Source organism: Nicotiana sylvestris, chromosome 5 (genome assembly GCF_000393655.2).
Source record: "Nicotiana sylvestris chromosome 5, ASM39365v2, whole genome shotgun sequence".
Classification (NCBI taxonomy): Eukaryota; Viridiplantae; Streptophyta; class Magnoliopsida; order Solanales; family Solanaceae; genus Nicotiana; species Nicotiana sylvestris.
Window position 1 is genome coordinate 25,090,904 of NC_091061.1, and position 21,717 is coordinate 25,112,620.

At 30.5% G+C, this 21,717-nt stretch overlaps 1 non-coding gene and 1 pseudogene across 1 annotated transcript; both read left to right on the forward strand.

The window, feature by feature from the left end:
• The first annotated feature begins 11,846 nt into the window (after positions 1-11,846).
• On the forward strand, positions 11,847-12,007 carry LOC138869822 (U1 spliceosomal RNA). Its single transcript, XR_011400074.1, has one exon. It is a non-coding gene; the product is annotated as a U1 spliceosomal RNA (small nuclear RNA).
• A 9,087-nt stretch (positions 12,008-21,094) lies between these two features.
• On the forward strand, positions 21,095-21,339 carry LOC138869897 (small nucleolar RNA U3; annotated as a pseudogene).
• Positions 21,340-21,717: the final 378 nt, after the last annotated feature.

Consider the following 21,717-nt stretch of genomic DNA (forward strand, 5'->3'; position numbering starts at 1 on the left):
GTCATATCCTAAAAATTCAATTTATAATCTAAAATTCCAATACATAAACCAAAATTTCAATTCATATCCTAAAGATTCAACTCATATCCACAAAAGTTCAATTCATATCCTAAAATTTCAATTTATAATCTAAAATTCCAATACATAAACTAAAATTTCAATTCATATCCTAAAGGTTCAACTCATATCCACAAAAGTTCAAGTCATATCTTAAAATTTCAATTTATAATCTAAAATTCCAATAAATAAACCAAAATTTCAATTCATACCCTAAAGGTTCAACTCATATCCACAAAAGTTCAAGTCATATCCTAAAATTTCAATTTATAATCTAAAATTCCAATACATAAACCAAAATTTCAATTCATATCCTAAAAGTTCAACTCATATCCACAAAAGTTCAAGGCATATCCTAAAATTTCAATTTATAATCTAAAATTCCAATACATAATCCAAAATTTCAATTCATATCCTAAAGGTTCAACTCATATCTACAAAAGTTCAATTCATATCCTAAAATTTTAATTTATAATATAAAATTCCAATACATAAACCAAAATTTCAATTCATACCCTAAAGGTTCAACTCATGTCCACAAAAGTTCAATTCATATCCTAAAATTTCAATTTATAATCTAAAATTCCAATACATAAACCAAAATTTCAATTCATATCCTAAAGGTTCAACTCATATCCACAAAAGTTCAATTCATATCCTAAAATTTCAATTTATAATCTAAAATTCCAATAAATAAACCAAAATTTCAATTCATATCCTGAAGGTTCAACTCATATCCACAAAAGTTCAAGTCATATCTTAAAATTTCAATTTATAAACTAAAATTCCAATACATAAACCAAAATTTCAATTCATATCCTAAAAGTTCAACTCATATCCACAAAAGTTCAATTCATATCCTAAAATTTCAATTTATAATCTAAAATTCCAATTCATAAACCAAAATTTCAATTCATATCCTAAAGGTTCAACTCATATCCACAAAAGTTCAATTCATATCCTAAAATTTCAATTTATAATCTAAAATTCCAATAAATAAACCAAAATTTCAATTCATATCCTGAAGGTTCAACTCATATCCACAAAAGTTCAAGTGATATCTTAAAATTTCAATTTATAAACTAAAATTCCAATACATAAACCAAAATTTCAATTCATATCCTAAAGGTTCTACTCATATCCACAAAAGTTCAAGTCATATCCTAAAATTTCAATTTATAATCTAAAATTCCAATTCATAAACCAAAATTTCAATTCATATCCTAAAGGTTCAACTCATATCCTCAAAATTTCAATTCATATCCTAAAATTTCAATTTATAATCTAAAATTCCAATACATAAACTAAAATTTCAATTCATATCCTAAAGGTTCAGCTCATATCCACAAAAGTTCAAGTCATATCCTAAAATTTCAATTTATAATCTAAAATTCCAATAAATAAACCAAAATTTCAATTCATATCCTAAAGGTTCAAATCATATCCACAAAAGTTCAAGTCATATCCTAAAATTTCAATTCATATCCTAAAGGTTCAACTCATATCCACAAAAGTTCAAGTTATATCCTAAAATTTCAATTTATAATCTAAACTTCCAATACTTAAACCAAAATTTCAATACATATCTTGAAGGTTCAACTCATATCCACAAAAGTTCAATTCATATCCTAAAATTTCAATTTATAATCTAAAATTCCAATACATAAACAAAAATTTCAATTCATATCCTAAAGGTTCAACTCATATCCACAAAAGTTCAAGTCATATCCTAAAATTTCAATTTATAATCTAAAATTCCAATAAATAAACCAAAATTTCAATTCATACCCTAAAGGTTCAACTCATATCCACAAAAGTTCAAGTCATATCCTAAAATTTCAATTTATAATCTAAAATTCCAATACATAAACCAAAATTTCAATTCATATCCTAAAGGTTCAACTCATATCCACAAAAGTTCAAGTCATATCCTAAAATTTCAATTAATAATCTAAAATTCCAATACATAAACCAAAATTTCAATTCATATCCTAAAGGTTCAACTCATATCCACAAAAGTTCAAGGCATATCCTAAAATTTCAATTTATAATCTAAAATTCCAATACATAATCCAAAATTTCAATTCATATCCTAAAGGTTCAACTCATATCTACAAAAGTTTAATTCATATCCTAAAATTTCAATTTATAATATAAAATTCCAATACATAAACCAAAATTTCAATTCATACCCTAATGATTCAACTCATATCCACAAAAGTTCAAGTCATATCCTAAAATTTCAATTTATAATCTAAAATTCCAATACATAAACCAAAATTTCAATTCATATCCTGAAGGTTCAACTCATATCCTCAAAAGTTCAATTCATATCCTAAAATTTCAATTTATAATCTAAAATTCCAATACATAAACTAAAATTTCAATTCATATCCTAAAGGTTCAGCTCATATCCACAAAAGTTCAAGTCATATCCTAAAATTTCAATTTATAAACCAAAATTTCAATTCATATCCTAAAGGTTCAAATCATATCCACAAAAGTTCAAGTCATATCCTAAAATTTCAATTCATATCCTAAAGGTTCAACTCATATCCACAAAAGTTCAAGTTATATCCTAAAATTTCAATTTATAATCTAAACTTCCAATACATAAACCAAAACTTCAATACATATCTTGAAGGTTCAACTCATATCCACAAAAGTTCAAGTTATATCCTAAAATTTCAATTTATAATCTAAAATTCCAATAAATAAACCAAAATTTCAATTCATATCCTAAAGGTTCAACTCATATCCAAAAAATTTCAAGTCATATCCTAAAATTTCAATTTATAATGTAAAATTCCAATACATAAACCAAAATTTCAATTCATATCCTGAAGGTTCAACTCATATCCACAAAAGTTCAATTCATATCCTAAAATTTCAATTTATAATCTAAAATTCCAATACATAAACTAAAATTTCAATTCATATCCTAAAGGTTCAGCTCATATCCACAAAAGTTCAAGTCATATCCTAAAATTTCAATTTATAATCTAAAATTCCAATAAATAAACCAAAATTTCAATTCATATCCTAAAGGTTCAAAACATATCCACAAAAGTTCTAGTCATATCCTAAAATTTCAATTCATATCCTAAAGGTTCAACTCATGTCCACAAAAGTTCAATTCATATCCTAAAATTTCAATTTATAATCTAAAATTCCAATACATAAACCAAAATTTCAATTCATATCCTAAAGGTTTAACTCATATCCACAAAAGTTCATGTCATATTCTAAAATTTCAATTTATAATCTAAAATTCTAATAAATAAACCAAAATTTCAATTCATATCCTAAAGGTTCAACTCATATCCACAAAAGTTCAAGTCATATCCTAAAATTTCAATTTATAATCTAAAATTCCAATACATAAACCAGAATTTCAATTCATATCCTAAAGGTTCAACTCATATCCACAAAAGTTCAAGTCATATCCTAAAATTTAAATTTATAATCTAAAATTCCAATACATAAACAAAAATTTCAATTCATATCCTAAAGGTTCAACTCATATCCACAAAACTTCAATTCATATCCTAAAATCTCAATTTATAATCTAAAATTCCAATACATAAACCAAAATTTCAATTCATATCCTAATGATTCAACTCATATCCACAAAAGTTCAAGTCATATCCTAAAATTTCAATTTATAATCTAAAATTCCAATACATAAACCAAAATTTCAATTCATATCCTGAAGGTTCAACTCATATCCTCAAAAGTTCAATTCATATCCTAAAATTTCAATTTATAATCTAAAATTCCAATACATAAACTAAAATTTCAATTCATATCCTAAAGGTTCAGCTCATATCCACAAAAGTTCAAGTCATATCCTAAAATTTCAATTTATAATCTAAAATTCCAATAAATAAACCAAAATTTCAATTCATATCCTAAAGGTTCAAATCATATCCACAAAAGTTCAAGTCATATCCTAAAATTTCAATTCATATCCTAAAGGTTCAACTCATATCCACAAAAGTTCAAGTTATATCCTAAAATTTCAATTTATAATCTAAACTTCCAATATATAAACCAAAATTTCAATACATATCTTGAAGGTTCAACTCATATCCACAAAAGTTCAATTCATATCCTAAAATTTCAATTTATAATCTAAAATTCCAATACATAAACCAAAATTTCAATTCATATCCTAAAGGTTCAACTCATATCCACAAAAGTTCAAGTCATATCCTAAAATTTCAATTTATAATCTAAAATTCCAATAAATAAACCAAAATTTCAATTCATACCCTAAAGGTTCAACTCATATCCACAAAAGTTCAAGTCATATCCTAAAATTTCAATTTATAATCTAAAATTCCAATACATAAACCAAAATTTCAATTCATATCCTAAAGGTTCAACTCATATCCACAAAAGTTCAAGGCATATCCTAAAATTTCTATTTATAATCTAAAATTCCAATACATAATCCAAAATTTCAATTCATATCCTAAAGGTTCAACTCATATCTACAAAAGTTCAATTCATATCCTAAAATTTCAATTTATAATATAAAATTCCAATACATAAACCAAAATTACAATTCATACACTAAAGGTTCAACTCATGTCCACAAAAGTTCAATTCATATCCTAAAATTTCAATTTATAATCTAAAATTCCAATACATAAACCAAAATTTCAATTCATACCCTAAAGGTTCAACTCATGTGCACAAAAGTTCAATTCATATCCTAAAATTTCAATTTATAATCTAAAATTCCAATACATAAACCAAAATTTCAATTCATATCCTAAAGGTTTAACTCATATCCACAAAAGTTCATGTCATATTCTAAAATTTCAATTTATAATCTAAAATTCCAATAAATAAACCAAAATTTCAATTCATATCCTAAAGGTTCAACTCATATCCACAAAAGTTCAAGTCATATCCTAAAATTTCAATTTATAATGTAAAATTCCAATACATAAACCAAAATTTCAATTCATATCCTGAAGGTTCAACTCATATCCACAAAAGTTCAATTCATATCCTAAAATTTCAATTTATAATCTAAAATTCCAATACATAAACTAAAATTTCAATTCATATCCTAAAGGTTCAGCTCATATCCACAAAAGTTCAAGTCATATCCTAAAATTTCAATTTATAATCTAAAATTCCAATAAATAAACCAAAATTTCAATTCATATCCTAAAGGTTCAAAACATATCCACAAAAGTTCTAGTCATATCCTAAAATTTCATTTCATATCCTAAAGGTTCAACTCATATCCACAAAAGTTCAAGTTATATCCTAAAATTTCAATTTATAATCTAAACTTCTAATACATAAACCAAAATTTCAATACATATCTTGAAGGTTCAACTCATATCCACAAAAGTTCAATTCATATCCTAAAATTTCAATTTATAATCTAAAATTCCAATACATAAACCAAAATTTCAATTCATATCCTAAAGGTTCAACTCATATCCACAAAAGTTCAAGTCATATCCTAAAATTTCAATTTATAATCTAAAATTCCAATAAATAAACCAAAATTTCAATTCATACCCTAAAGGTTCAACTCATATCCACAAAAGTTCAAGTCATATCCTAAAATTTCAATTTATAATCTAAAATTCCAATACATAAACCAAAATTTCAATTCATATCCTAAAGGTTCAACTCATATCTACAAAAGTTCAAGGCATATCCTAAAATTTCAATTTATAATCTAAAATTCCAATACATAATCCAAAATTTCAATTCATATCCTAAAGGTTCAACTCATATCTACAAAAGTTCAATTCATATCATAAAATTTCAATTTATAATATAAAATTCCAATACATAAACCAAAATTTCAATTCATACCCTAAAGTTTCAACTCATGTCCACAAAAGTTCAATTCATATCCTAAAATTTCAATTTATAATCTAAAATTCCAATACATAATCCAAAATTTCAATTCATATCCTAAAGGTTCAACTCATATCCACAAAAGTTCAATTCTTATCCTAAAATTTCAATTTATAATCTAAAATTCTAATAAATAAACCAAAATTTCAATTCATATCCTGAAGGTTCAACTCATATCCACAAAAGTTCAAGTCATATCTTAAAATTTCAATTTATAAACTAAAATTCCAATACATAAACCGAAATTTTAATTCATATCCAAAAGGTTCAACTCATATCCACAAAAGTTCAATTCATATCCTAAAATTTCAATTTATAATCTAAAATTCCAATACATAAACCAAAATTTCAATTCATATCCTAAAGGTTCAACTCATATCTACAAAAGTTCAATTCATATCCTAAAATTTCTATTTATAATCTAAAATTCCAATAAATAAACCAAAATTTCAATTCATATCCTGAAGGTTCAACTCATATCCACAAAAGTTCAAGTCATATCCTAAAAATTCAATTTATAATCTAAAATTCCAATACATAAACCAAAATTTCAATTCATATCCTAAAGATTCAACTCATATCCACAAAAGTTCAATTCATATCCTAAAATTTCAATTTATAATCTAAAATTCCAATACATAAACTAAAATTTCAATTCATATCCTAAAGGTTCAACTCATATCCACAAAAGTTCAAGTCATATCTTAAAATTTCAATTTATAATCTAAAATTCCAATAAATAAACCAAAATTTCAATTCATACCCTAAAGGTTCAACTCATATCCACAAAAGTTCAAGTCATATCCTAAAATTTCAATTTATAATCTAAAATTCCAATACATAAACCAAAATTTCAATTCATATCCTAAAAGTTCAACTCATATCCACAAAAGTTCAAGGCATATCCTAAAATTTCAATTTATAATCTAAAATTCCAATACATAATCCAAAATTTCAATTCATATCCTAAAGGTTCAACTCATATCTACAAAAGTTCAATTCATATCCTAAAATTTTAATTTATAATATAAAATTCCAATACATAAACCAAAATTTCAATTCATACCCTAAAGGTTCAACTCATGTCCACAAAAGTTCAATTCATATCCTAAAATTTCAATTTATAATCTAAAATTCCAATACATAAACCAAAATTTCAATTCATATCCTAAAGGTTCAACTCATATCCACAAAAGTTCAATTCATATCCTAAAATTTCAATTTATAATCTAAAATTCCAATAAATAAACCAAAATTTCAATTCATATCCTGAAGGTTCAACTCATATCCACAAAAGTTCAAGTCATATCTTAAAATTTCAATTTATAAACTAAAATTCCAATACATAAACCAAAATTTCAATTCATATCCTAAAAGTTCAACTCATATCCACAAAAGTTCAATTCATATCCTAAAATTTCAATTTATAATCTAAAATTCCAATTCATAAACCAAAATTTCAATTCATATCCTAAAGGTTCAACTCATATCCACAAAAGTTCAATTCATATCCTAAAATTTCAATTTATAATCTAAAATTCCAATAAATAAACCAAAATTTCAATTCATATCCTGAAGGTTCAACTCATATCCACAAAAGTTCAAGTGATATCTTAAAAATTCAATTTATAAACTAAAATTCCAATACATAAACCAAAATTTCAATTCATATCCTAAAGGTTCTACTCATATCCACAAAAGTTCAAGTCATATCCTAAAATTTCAATTTATAATCTAAAATTCCAATTCATAAACCAAAATTTCAATTCATATCCTAAAGGTTCAACTCATATCCACAAAAGTTCAATTCATATCCTAAAATTTCAATTTATAATCTAAAATTCCAATAAATAAACCAAAATTTCAATTCATATCCTGAAGGTTCAACTCATATTCACAAAAGTTCAAGTCATATCCTACAAATTCAATTTATAATCTAAAATTCCAATACATAAACCAAAATTTCAATTCATATCCTAAAGGTTCAACTCATATCCACAGAAGTTCAAGTCATATCCTAAAATTTCAATTTATAAACTAAAATTCCAATACATAAACCAAAATTTTAATTCATATCCTAAAGGTTCAACTCATATCCACAAAAGTTCAAGTCATATCCTAAAATTTCAATTTATAAACTAAAATTCCAATACATAAACCAAAATTTCAATTCATATCCTAAAAGTTCAACTCATATCCACAAAAGTTCAAGTCATATTCTAAAATTTCAATTTATAATCTAAAATTCCAATAAATAAACCAAAATTTTAATTCATATCCTAAAGGTGCAACTCTTAGGGTTTCTTCTCTTCAAACAATTTCTTCCCCAAATTAGTAGGTACAACTAAATATTTTGGACTAAATGTATTAATAAGAACCATAAAAATTGCAAATAATATATAACTTTGAACCCTAACATGAAGAAATTAACTTTGAACCCTAACATGGTTGAACAAATAATATATAACTTTGAACCCTAACATGGAGAAATTAAACAAAAGCAGTGTATTTCGAAAAAAACAAAGAAAGAAGAGAGAAACCTACCTTGGGAATGGATGTCGCAGGCGGTGGAGCTGCTGCCGTCGGTGGCGTGGGTGGCGTCGCTGCTGCTAGGAGTCAGAGGGGGGGGGGTTTGAGTGTGAGAGAGAAAAGAGAGATTTTGGGGAAATATTTTGAAAGAATGGGAGGGGAAACCCGATTTTGACACTGGAATTAAAAATAGTGACCAACTTTGGTCGCTAATTTGGTAGCTAAGTAAGTTTTGACTTTTTGTCCAAAATAGCGACCAAAGTTGGTCGCTATTTTTTGACTGTTTGGGCTATATATATATATATATATATATATATATATATATATATGCATATGAGTGGGTTATAAGTCGATAAATCAATTTACAAGTGTATCAATACCTAAAAGAACCCCTCCATGTGTTCCGAGCGCTTCATGTTCTTATATATATATATATATATATATATATATATATATATATATAGAGAGAGAGAGAGAGAGAGAGAGAGCTTATATACTATATACTATATTATACTATATATATCGAATATACCTTGATGTATAATAAACTATACTATATATATAGTATAGTGTATTATATAATACACTTTGTATATATAATACACTTAGCATATATATACTATACTATACTATGCACTAAGTATTAGTGCATTAGCTAATATTATATCGAATATAGCTTATATATATATATATATATAGTATATAGTATATAAGCTATATGTATATATATATATACATATATTAATTGATATAAGTTGAGACGTTTTAATTCATTGTTGATATATATATATATGCATATGAGTGGGTTATAAGTCGATAAATCAATTTACAAGTGTATCAATACCTAAAAGAACCCGTCCCTGTGTTCCGAGCGATTCATGTTCTTATATATATATATATATATATATATATATATATATATATATATATATATAGAGAGAGAGAGAGAGAGAGAGAGCTTATATACTATATAAAACTGAGACTTGGTCAGAGTTTAATAAACTCAAAGGGATTGTTAAACAAAATCATAGGTATGCTGATAAACCAAGAATGCAGACCTATTATTATCCTCGTCCTACTCCTCAAGATGTGTTGATTGAGGAACGAGATTGGAATCAGACTAATACGTCTTATAACGGTTCCGAAATTTATGAATGGAATCTTGATGGTCTAACTGATAGACAATTAACCATTCTCGTACACAGAATGCTCATGTATTCGACTATCTGTAAAAGTGTTAAAAATACAGATAGAACTATTTGCAAAATGATTATTGCAGGTTTTACTGGCCAACTTCGTGGCTGGTGGGATAATCATTTATCTGTAGAGGAAAAGGCGTTCGTTATAAATGCTACGGCAACCGACGAAGGTGTTGATAACATAGGTATGGCTCTAGTAGTGGGTAGAGAAGATGCAGTTTATACTCTTATCCTTACAATTTTAGAGCATTTCAACGGTAGATTTACCTCAAACCATCAGACCGTCAGAACTTTACTTAATGGACTTAGATGTAAGACCCTTAGTGAGTTTAGATGGTATAAAGATACTTTTATGAGCCCGTCCCTGTGTTCCGAGTGCTTCATGTTCTTATATATATATATATATATATATATATATATAGAGAGAGAGAGAGAGAGAGAGAGAGAGCTTATATACTATATATTATATTATACTATATATATCGAATATACCTTGATGTATATTAAACTATACTATATATATAGTATAGTGTATTATATAATACACTTAGTATATATAATGCACTTAGTATATATATACTATACAATACTATATATATACTATACTATACTATGCACTAAGTATTAGTGCATTAGCTAATATTATATCGAATATAGTTTATATATATATATACATATATTAATAGTATAGTGCATAGTATATATATATATATATATATAAGTCGAGACGTTTTAATTTATTGTTAATATATATACATGCATATGAGTAGGTTATAAGTCGATAAATCAATTTACAAGTGTATCAATACCTAAAAGAACTCGTCCCTGTGTTCCGAGCGCTTCATGTTCTTATATATATATATATATATATATATATATATATATATATATATATATAGACACACACGCACGCTTCTTAGTACTGCTTAACTGCATATATAACATGTTAGAGTATATTTTAGTCTATTCATCTTTTGTATTACAAAAGTGTTAACGGGTTACATTTATATTATTTAGATAGTAAATACAAAAGTGATTTTTAATTTTGACCATTGTTGACCTAAAAAGAGACCAACTTTGGTCGCCAAATATACATAAATTTAAATTAGCGACCAAAATTGGTCGCTAAATTTAAATCAGATTTTTTTATATTTTATATAATATTTAAAATAATAATATAATTGTTAAACAGTAGAACTGGGTCCCAGATTAGAGACTAAAGTTGGTTTCTATTTTTGTAAGCGACCAACTTTGGTCGCTAAATTTGAATTATATTTTTTTATATTTTATTAAATAAAAATATAATTATTAAAATTTTATAATTGGGTCCCATTTTAGCGACCAAAGTTGGTCGCTATCTGCTTACCCCTTAATTAGCGACCAACTTTGGTCGCTAATTTTAAATTATATTTATTTATATTTTATAATTTTTTTTAAATAATATTATAATTATTATAATTTTATAAGTGGGTCCCCCTGTATTGACCAACGTTGGTCGCTAATCTCAGTATACCTTTGACCAAGCAAGTCTGACCAGTTCGGTCAATATTTTGACGAAATTAGCGACCAAGTAGCGACCAACCTTGGTCGCTAATGTATATCAAATAATTATTTTATTATTTTCACCAATTTAGCGACAAACTTTGGTCGCTTTTCTTGACAGACCAACGTTGGTTGCTAAAGTTTGGTCGCTTTTTTCCGGAATTCTAGTAGTGGAAATTATTGCTAAGTTTTTGGAATGCATCAGAAATTCCATAAATATGTGAAGCAGCAGGAATAGGTATGCTATGTATCTAAAGGATGTTATCTCAGGATATAGTATAATACATGGTTTTAAAGAAAACCCTACGTTTATACATGCCTAATCATTTATTTAACAATTTATATAGTAATCTTCAAAATAAAGTTATATGTAGAAACCTGTAATATGTATATATTCCATGAATATATATTCACAAGGAAGTTGCATAGTCTGGACAAGTGTTTGTGAAAGGTTGAATTACCTATCAGATGTGATAACTGTTCTGTGGGAAGTCTCTGAAACATTGAAATCCAATATTGATATGCAAATCGAAGAATGATCACTCAGTCCCACATCGTTAAGTGGAGAAGATAGAAGAGTGGTAAGGAGACACGATAAAATAAGGCCAAGGACAACTGAGAAACATACTTACCTGGACGGGGTTAATGAGTGATCAAGAAGATCCATGGCCTAGGTTGGTGACCTCCATTGCACTTCGGAGGGGCGCCCGCCTAAGGTCGGCCCAAGTGGTCGAGCCTACGTCATAATTTGTGGCAGCGGGGGCTTGCGTTCGCGCGGCCTCTACCCAATTCAGAGTATAATTCTTTTTTTGAGATTCATTTATAAGCTTCTGATTTATGAATTGCTTGAGCATACATTCTCAATAGTTTATGTTTTCAGCATTTCCAGTCACCTTGTACTTCTCAATGAATCTTTTAAGAAGAAACTTTCGAATTCAAATCCTTGAATTTTTCATATATCACAGGAGTTAAATGGTGAATGATTACTCGCAATATGCGGATAGCCACAAACGTAAAAGAAAAAAAGGGTTTGGAACCACAACGGTATTAGCTAACCGGTCAGGGTATTTTACCTCTCGTATTAAACCAATTTTAAAAATCTTTTGCACCTCATCTTGGATCACTTGATTTTTTAAGGATAATTGCTTCCTTTTCTTTTGCTTGACAGACAGGTATAATGGATCCTCATTTAGTTTATGAGTCATTACCTCCGGTGATATACTGTCTTATCTGAGTGCGACCAAGAAAAGCAATCAGTGTTAGCACGTCAAAATTCAATTAACTTACCTTTCATCTTGGGCCTCATATTTGCTCCGACGTAAACTTTCTTGTTTGGCCAGTGGTCAAATAACATTACGGCTTCGAGCTCCTTGGTGGTTGTTTTAATGCTCTCATTTTCCTCAGGCTCTTGAATCACATCGGGTCTCGAGTCGACATCGATTTTCCCTAGCGTGTCTTCAGTTGATACTTTAACAGCAACATCCTTTACTGAATTCTGTAATTGCCATTTCGCTTTTGAATCGTTGGCTCCTGTACTTGCAAATACCACCAAGTTGATATTTTGTGAAGCTTGCTGGTCTCCACGGATTTGACGGATTCTCCATTGTGAAGGAAATTTAATGACTTGATGCAAAGTGGATGGGACAACATCCATATCATGAACCTATGGCCTTCCCATAATCATATTACAGGCCATATCCACATCGATTACCTGGAACTTCGTATCCTTGATAACCCTTTTTGCAAATGTGGTAAGTACAACTTCCCCTTTCGTAACTACGCTTGAATTATCAAACCCAAACAAGGTTCGTGTTTTTGGTATGACCTTATCATTAGCTTGCATTTCATTCACCACCCTTAGTAAAATGATGTTTACTGAGCTATCTGGATCAATCAGAACTCATTTTACATTAGTATCATATACAAGCAAAGATATTACCAGTGCATCGTTGTGAGGAATCATCAAGCCATGCGCATCTTCATCTTCGAATGTTATACTGTCACCATCCAAGACTTGGCAAACTCGATTCCCGTGGGTAAAAGTGACCGTTGACGTCTTTTTTGCGGTTGTATATGTCACTCTGTTAACCTCATCTCTTCCAGTTATGACATTGGTTGTTCTTTTTGGTCATGGAGGTTTTGGGGGTTCCTGTCTGTTCTTCATGTATAATTGTCTTCCTTTCTCACTAAATAGATTAGTAAGATAACCTTGCTTTAATAAATGTTCAACCTCCCCTTGCAAAAGCCTACAATCTGCTGTTCTATGGCCATGATAATTTTGAAATTCGCATCAGAAATATGGGTTTCTTTTGTTCGGATTCGACATCATCTTTTTTGGCCATCGCACCTTACCTCCCATACCTCTTAAAACAACCACTAATTCAGAGGTACTAACGTTAAAACTGCAATCCCCTATCCTTGCTTGTGTATTGGAATCATTATTTCAAGCATCCCGCTTCTTTTTGAATATAGATGAAGATCCCACATCTTTCTGCCTTAACCTTGGATCAAATCGTGGATTCTCCCCTTTTGGCCGAGAATCTCATCCCGCAGGTCCCATGTATGGCTCGTACCTATTTTTACTGTACCACCTTTCTGATTCTGAGCATCTCAAACCTGATCTTTCTTCGGCCCTTGAAGGTACGACCATATCCTCTTCTATCCACAGGTTTGTACTGTATCTATTGTATACATCATTCCAAGTTGTTACAAGAAATTCTCATAAACTTTCCTTCAATCTCCTCGTGGCTTCTGAACTTTTCTCGTTCAAGTTGCTCGCGAATGCCATAGCCATCTAATTATCAGGTACTCGAGGTAACATCATCCTTTTCCACTGGAATCTATTTACAAACTCACTGAGCAATTCAATAATCCCTTATTTAACCTTAATGATGTCTTCCATCCTCTTTTCAACTTTTTGAGCTCCCGAATGTGCTTTTATAAATGAATATGCAAGCTCAGCAAAAGAGTCAATAGAATTTTCAGCTAAAAGAGAATACCACATTAATGCTCCCTTTGTGAGTGTTTCACCAAATATTTTAACCAAAACTGATTCCATTTCTTGTTTGGTTAAATCGTTGCCTTTTACGCCAGTAGTGAACGCAGTCACGTGATCTCGAGGGTCAGTTGTTCCATCATATTTGGGAATATCAGGCATTTTAAACTTTTTAAGAATTGGTAAAGGTGTTGCACTTGGCTTCCAAGGTGGTTGTGAATACTTGTTAATATCTACACCTTTGATCATGGGTGGTACGCCAGGTATTTGCTCTATACAATCATTTTGTTCCTCTAACTGTTTCTGTAAAGTTAGCACTAAACTTTGTAAATTAGAATTATTTGGTATACCTGACCCTCTACCACGAGATTCATTAGGAATTTCTCCACTTCCAGAGTTATCATGCTCTGAACGCGGGTTCTCAAAGTTGTCATGTTAACTGGCAGAGGAGTTTGCGCCGCATTGGGTAATCCTCCAACAAAAGCTTGCAGTACACTGTTTACGTGTTCTGTAATCAACTGCTTTAGAGCATCCTGCTCTATGGTTTGGTCGTCTCTCTGTTGATCACCAGCGCGCGAAGTAGACCTTTCTGGTGAATTCTCGCGGGATTGCCGAGGGAATCGTTCTCGTTAACGGTTGACATATTTAGTTGTTAAAAAAAAGTTTAGAAAGTGAATAGGTTGTCAGATTTCCGGTAACAGAACTAATTTGTTTAACCAAAAATAGAATTCTCGGTCAAAGTCAATATCTAGAAAAAATTGGGTTACTGATAACCACGATTTACTTCACTTTCCCAATGATTTTTGAAGAAATGGGCCGAAGAATGAACATAATTGACTGAGAATATAAAATATGGATTAATCACTCCCAAAATTTAAGGCTTAAAGCTTGGAGAAGAAAGCAAAGAATAACAGTATGGATTTCAATAATAATCGTTGTCCTTTTAAATATGAAATGTCAGCCCTTATAAAGGAGCGTACACTTGTAACAGTTCTCTTACTTAATTTGGGCTCATTAATGGAATTAATTATATTGATTGCCCGTTACCTTATGTAACCTAACAAAAATATTTATGACTACAGATTCCTTGTAACTGTATCGATTTCCCTTCCTTGTTTACTCCAGGTTTGTGTATCTTCCCATCTTTGCAGCCTTTATTCATTTCGCTCTTATTTCCCCTTTTACAACTGTCAGGTCCGATTATCTCCTCAATATAACTACGTGGGTATTTCTCCCGTGCCTTTTTCTGCACTCTTTCATCTAATTAAGAATGCCACTCGTCCTAACATCAACGTTCTACGTATCATGCCCTGTCAGCTTGCTGACAGCCCACGTGTTATATCTTTTTTCCACCAATACATTGAGGTAAATATCTTCAAAATAAAGTTACATCTTGAAACCTATAATATGCATATATTCATTGAATATATTAAAAAGAAACTTCAGATTATTGATAAATTCCTTAAATTTGCAACTAAGAATTCACATGAGTTAATTGGAAACTGAATACCCAGAAGTTGTAGAATTTTGCAGCCACAAACGTCAGTATTAAAACTTCTTTCTGTTTATAAAATAAAGACTGTAAAGTAAAGACAAGTATAGAGAGAAACTGATATATTATTCGAATTCAAACTGATGTACATAATGAACTGAAATCTCTTCTATTTATAGAAGAAAGGAAGCTGCTGTGTAAGCTGCTACTATACCAGATATGGATAATCTTCTACTGAGAGCAATGTTTATCCATAACGGAGTACTGAAAGGATAAGCTTATTATACCCGATATGGATAATCTTCTACCTAGAGTAATGTTTATCCATAACCGGGGTACCGAAGTGATAAGCTTCTTCAGGAAGCTTATTTCCAATAGAGTACTAAATAGATAAACATATTTACGGTGGAGTCCCATATGGATAAGCTTCTTTAGGAAGATAATTTACAACGGAGTACTAAATGAACATCCATAATATAATATATTTATAACACTCCCCCTTGGATGTTCATTAAAAGATAATGTGTCTCATTAAAACCTTACTAGGAAAAACCACGTGGGAAAAAAATCCTAGTGAAGGAAAAAGAGTACACATTAGTAATACGCATTGCTAGGTGCCTCATTAAAAACCTTATAAGGAAAACCCCATGGGAAAAAACCTTAGTAAGGGAAAAAGAGTGCATCGCGTATTTTACTCCCCCTGATGAAAACCTTGTTTCAAATATTTGAGTCTCCGCATTCCAATCTTGTATACCATCTTCTCAAAAGTTGAAGTTGGCAAAGATTTAGTGAATAAATCTGTTGGATTATCACTTGAACGGATTTGTTGCACATCAATGTCACCACTTTTCTGAAGATCGTGTGTGTAGAATAATTCTGGTGAAATGTTCTTCGTTCTATCTCCTTTTATAAATCCTCCCTTTAATAGTACTATGCATGAAACATTGTCTCTGTATAATATTGTGGGTCTTTTATCACATTCCAACCCACATGTTTCTCGAATGAATCAATGATCTCAATCATATGCACTCCCTGCTTGCCGGTTTGAAATCGAGCTTTATGGGTATCGGATAAATAACCTGCATCTGCATTACCAATACGATCTGCACCACTTTTGTTAGCATTAGCAAGATAAATAAGTGCACCATCTACACCGAGATAGAGTATTTCAGGACCAAGGAGCTCCTCATCCTCTTCTAGAGGTTGGAACGGATCCTTATTCACTTCAAGTGATTGAATATTCATTGGTGTACTTAATGGGTACACTTTGTCCATGTAAAAGTATTTTTAAGACCCTCTTGGAGCTCTTCCGGAGTTCCAATAAGATTTATGTCACCAACATAAACAGCAAGTGTAACAAATTTTGATGACATTTTCTTTATAAAAATACATGGACAAATAACATAATTTATGTAACTTTCTTTCAGCAAATATTTACTGAGGCGATTATACCACACGCGCACAGATTGCTTTAAACCGTACAAAGATCTTTATAATTTGATCGAGTACATTTCTCAAGACTTTGAATTATATGCTTCGGGCATTTTCAATCCTTCAAGGATCTTCATATAGATTTAGCCAAATAAGTCATATAGGTTAAGACTTGTATCTAAATGGTATGACATCTTCAAGTGTCTGGACTGCTAGTCCGATCCTCACAATCTTTTACAATATTGTGCACTATATTGTATTAAATATATCGTCGACGATCATTTTGTGTCAGTTCCGAAGCGACATAACTTGTGGAGATCTCATCACTTTCTTTATTTTCAGGTACCTGAACTTTTTCGGGAGTTTCATGAAATGTTATGTCGTGGGCTCTTCTAGAGCTTATTTCCTCCTCATTTTGATCATTAGCTCCTACTATTTTTCAAGGATTGTTACCTTTGGAACCGATTGGTCTACCACGCTTCATGCGTACAGTAAACTCTATCCTTCAGGGACTTTAATTTTAATAGGAGCATTTGCAGCTGAAATATGATATTTAATTTTGGATCAGCAAATGCTTCTGGCATTCGACTTGAATTATCTTCTAAGTGAGGATCATGATAATTCGATTCATATAGCATATTTTTCAACTGTTTATTCCATCCCCCAAATGTTAGAAAAACTAACATATATCCCCAATCATCTTTGGGAAACATATCTTTGTGTATTATGGTAGAGAAATTAATCATATACCACACAACAAAAGATAGTAAAAATATTTGGTTTCTGATCCTAAACCAATTGTGAAGGGAGGACTTATCATATATTGTTGATCTGATGCATACAAGTGCTGTTATATGCAATTTAGAAAATCTTAGACCAACACATGAAGCTTTGTTCTCATAAGCAATGGTTTAGCCATTAATAGGAGGTATTCAATGCTAAACCAGCTTGGATATAAACCAGCATTATCAAGATGAACTGTCTTGATTTCATAATCTGAAAATTATGCTCTTAATCGAGAAAAGCAATTCCAAATGCCAAACTGCAGGTTGACAATAATTACACATGTAACCATCTCATATATGCACCTATAAGTGGTTCACATGATAGGTGAACGAGCCCATATTCACCTTTTATATTTCAGAATCAGGGGTCTTAGTCCCAACTTTAGCTGGTATAATCAATTCATTATGAGAACAAGCAACACATGAGAATTCCTGAAAAATCTTCTAGTTCTTTAGTATATGCTTATCTGAATTCTCAAATAGCTCATTTAAAAAGGGCAAATGAAAACTTCAAGTTTATCATGTCATGTGCTATCCCTTAATAAACTTCTGGTTTACTATGGCGTAAACCTTTGCATTAGTAAACTTCTGAGTTACTATGACTGCTTTTGCATTAGTAAACTTCTGGTTTACTCTGATACATGATATAGTACAAAATTGAAGAATAAGGCGGGTAACTTCGCACATACATATTATTTTACCCCCTATGATTGTGGAAACATGAAGATTTTTAATCTTCCAATCATTTGTAGTCTCAATATGATAGTCATTTGTATTAATAAACTTCAGGTTTACTACAACATATGTTTTGACCATAATCATATAATATGAATGACATATTTGTATATAAACTCTTTGATAGCCTTCATTTATTATCCAAAATTTAATATTTATCAGACACTACTGGTGTCATATGTCTTCTAGACAAACAGTTAGCTCTTCAGGAGTCGTTGATATATTTTGTACCATCAAATATTGCTCAGACACTTCTGGTATCATGAGAGAAATTCTTAATAAAATGAACATTATAAAGACATTATAAATTTATAAATGTAAGAAATTAAAAATTTCAGTATTTTTACCACCAACTTTGTGACAAATATCTCCTTTAGGGAGAAACGCTATTAACATCTGAATATTTTATATCAAAGCGGCAACCACATAATCAGTACATCCTTCAGGGAAAGATACATGAGTTGTTATTTCCTTCGGGGAACTCGATAACTAACCATAAAATATTAATGTAGTTGTAGTACAAAGCATTCTACAAGAATGCTTTTTTCCTTAGAATGATATTTAATAAAATTATTCAAGATATTTTACATACAACGGGTACGTGCGGTAATGATCTTTATGCCACAAAAACAAAATTTATATCCTTTGTTATTCTACCTCTTCAGGAGGTGAGTTGTGGTATTTCTTCATTCACTCCATGTAATGAAAATGTGCTTCAAAAATAACTTTGAATAGCTTATTATTTTTTAAGCACAGAAAGACACAGTTTCATAATATTTTCCTGCTTCAGGAGAAAATTTCAATTGTGTTACTTCTTCAGGAGCAAATTTAAAATACGAAATATTGAGTATATATTCCTTCAATCATATTACCTCTTCTGGAGGTGAATTGTAATATATCCACATCAAAAACGTGTTCCTATTTACGCCCTTTATTAATATTGTCACATTTACTTCAGGAATGGGCTAATATTTATCAAAAGTTCTCATCCTTCAGGGAACGGAACATAATTATTTGAACGTGCATTAATCACACCAAATTGTGTGATGTCTTAGAAGTTATTTTACGATAATGCTACTTCAGGAGCAAATCGAGGCATGCATGTACTATAGAGAATATTTCTCTAGTTTATCTTCAATTGTAACCACAGAAAGCCTAAATTATCACTTCTAGTGGCCATAGGCATATACCACTTCTGCTGGTTAACAAAAATTTAGTTACAACGAGATATGTGAAACATAACCACTTCTGGTGGTTGTATATTTCTTGCAAACTCTGCTGGAGTATAAGTGGATCTAACAATGTCATCCACTTTATAGTTTCCTATGAAATATTAAACTTCTGGAGTAAAATTAAAATCTTAATTCGAAACGAGTAAGTGAAAAACGAAACATAAGGATATACAAATTATAGTGTTTTAAAATTCATAAAATGCTCCAGAATCTCGTCCAATGATTATGGCTCACTTACTAGGTTCCTAAGTACCTTTTTATTTTATTTTAATGGCAATAGCACACATAGCAAGTAAAACGCATAACTTATATTTGATGGTGTCTGCTAGACCCATCATATCAAGATGACTTTCAGCATCAAGCACCCAAGACACGTAACTTTTGCCCGATATATCCAATACTACAAATTCACGTTTAGAAATATTTGGCATTATTTACAAAAAGAAAGTTCGTACCTTTGATACTTTCAAAGTATTTGCTCGAGATGGCAGAGTCTCGTGCTGATAACGTGTTATAAAATAAAGACTGTAAAGTAAAGACAAGTATAGAGAGAAACTGATATATTATTCGAATTCAAACTGATGTACATAATGAACTGAAATCTCTTCTATTTATAGAAGAAAGGAAGCTGCTGTGTAAGCTACTACGCAAGCTGCTGTGTAAGCTGCTACTGCAAGCTGCGGTGGAAGTTGCTACTGCAAGCTGCTGTGTAAGCTGCTACTGCAAACTGATGTGTAAGCTACTACTATACCAGATATGGATAATCTTCTACTGAGAGCAATGTTTATCCATAACGGAGTACTGAATGGATAAGCTTATTATACTCGGTATGAATAATCTTCTACCTAGGGTAATGTTTATCCATAACCGGTACCGAAGTGATAAGCTTCTTCAGGAAGCTTATTTCCAATAGAGTACTAAATAGATAAACATATTTACGGTGGAGTCCCATATGGATAAGCTTCTTCAGGAAGATAATTTACAACGGAGTACTAAATGAACATCCATAATATAATATATTTATAACACTTTCGATTTAGACAAAAACATAGTTGTTGATTTCTCTTATGTCAGCATTGTCGACTTTTAAAGACAATAAAATAATTATTAAATAGTCCTTGCTTTTTTGGGCTAATGTACCACATCGACAAGCAACTAAGCGAAGGAAGTATTTATATATCAGTGAAGCAACTTAGATGGATACGACCTTACTTGAACAGGATCTGTTCTGTAGGCTGTATTTTTGCTATATTTTTGTTTGTTATGGGACGAGACTTGGCATAACTGATATAGTTGATGCCATGTAATAGCAAGTCACGGGTTCGAAAAATACATGGGACCAGAGCGTGATTAACAGCCCCTAAGGCCCTCGGGTCATGGTGCCGTAGATGATCATTCTCGGCTCCATCATTGGTGCTGGGATGGTCTAATGGCTGTCTGACAGAGTCTTAATTTTTTTTTTGCTATAGTTTTGTTTGTTATGGGACGAGACTTGGCATAACTGGTAAAGTTGCTTCCATGTAATTAGAAAGTCATGGGTTCGAAATATACATGGGACCAGAGCATGATAACAGCCCCCAAGGCCTTCGGATCATGGTGCCGTAAATGATAGTTCTCAGCTCCATCATTGATGCTGAATGGTCTAATGACTATCTGACAGACTCTTAAATTTGTTTTTGCTATACTTTTGTTTGTAATAGGAACAGACTTGACGTAACTGGTAAAGTTGCTGCCATGTAATTAGGAAGTCATGGGTTCGAAATATACATGGGACCAGAGCATGATAACAGCCCCCAAGGCCTTCGGATCATGGTGTCGTAGATGG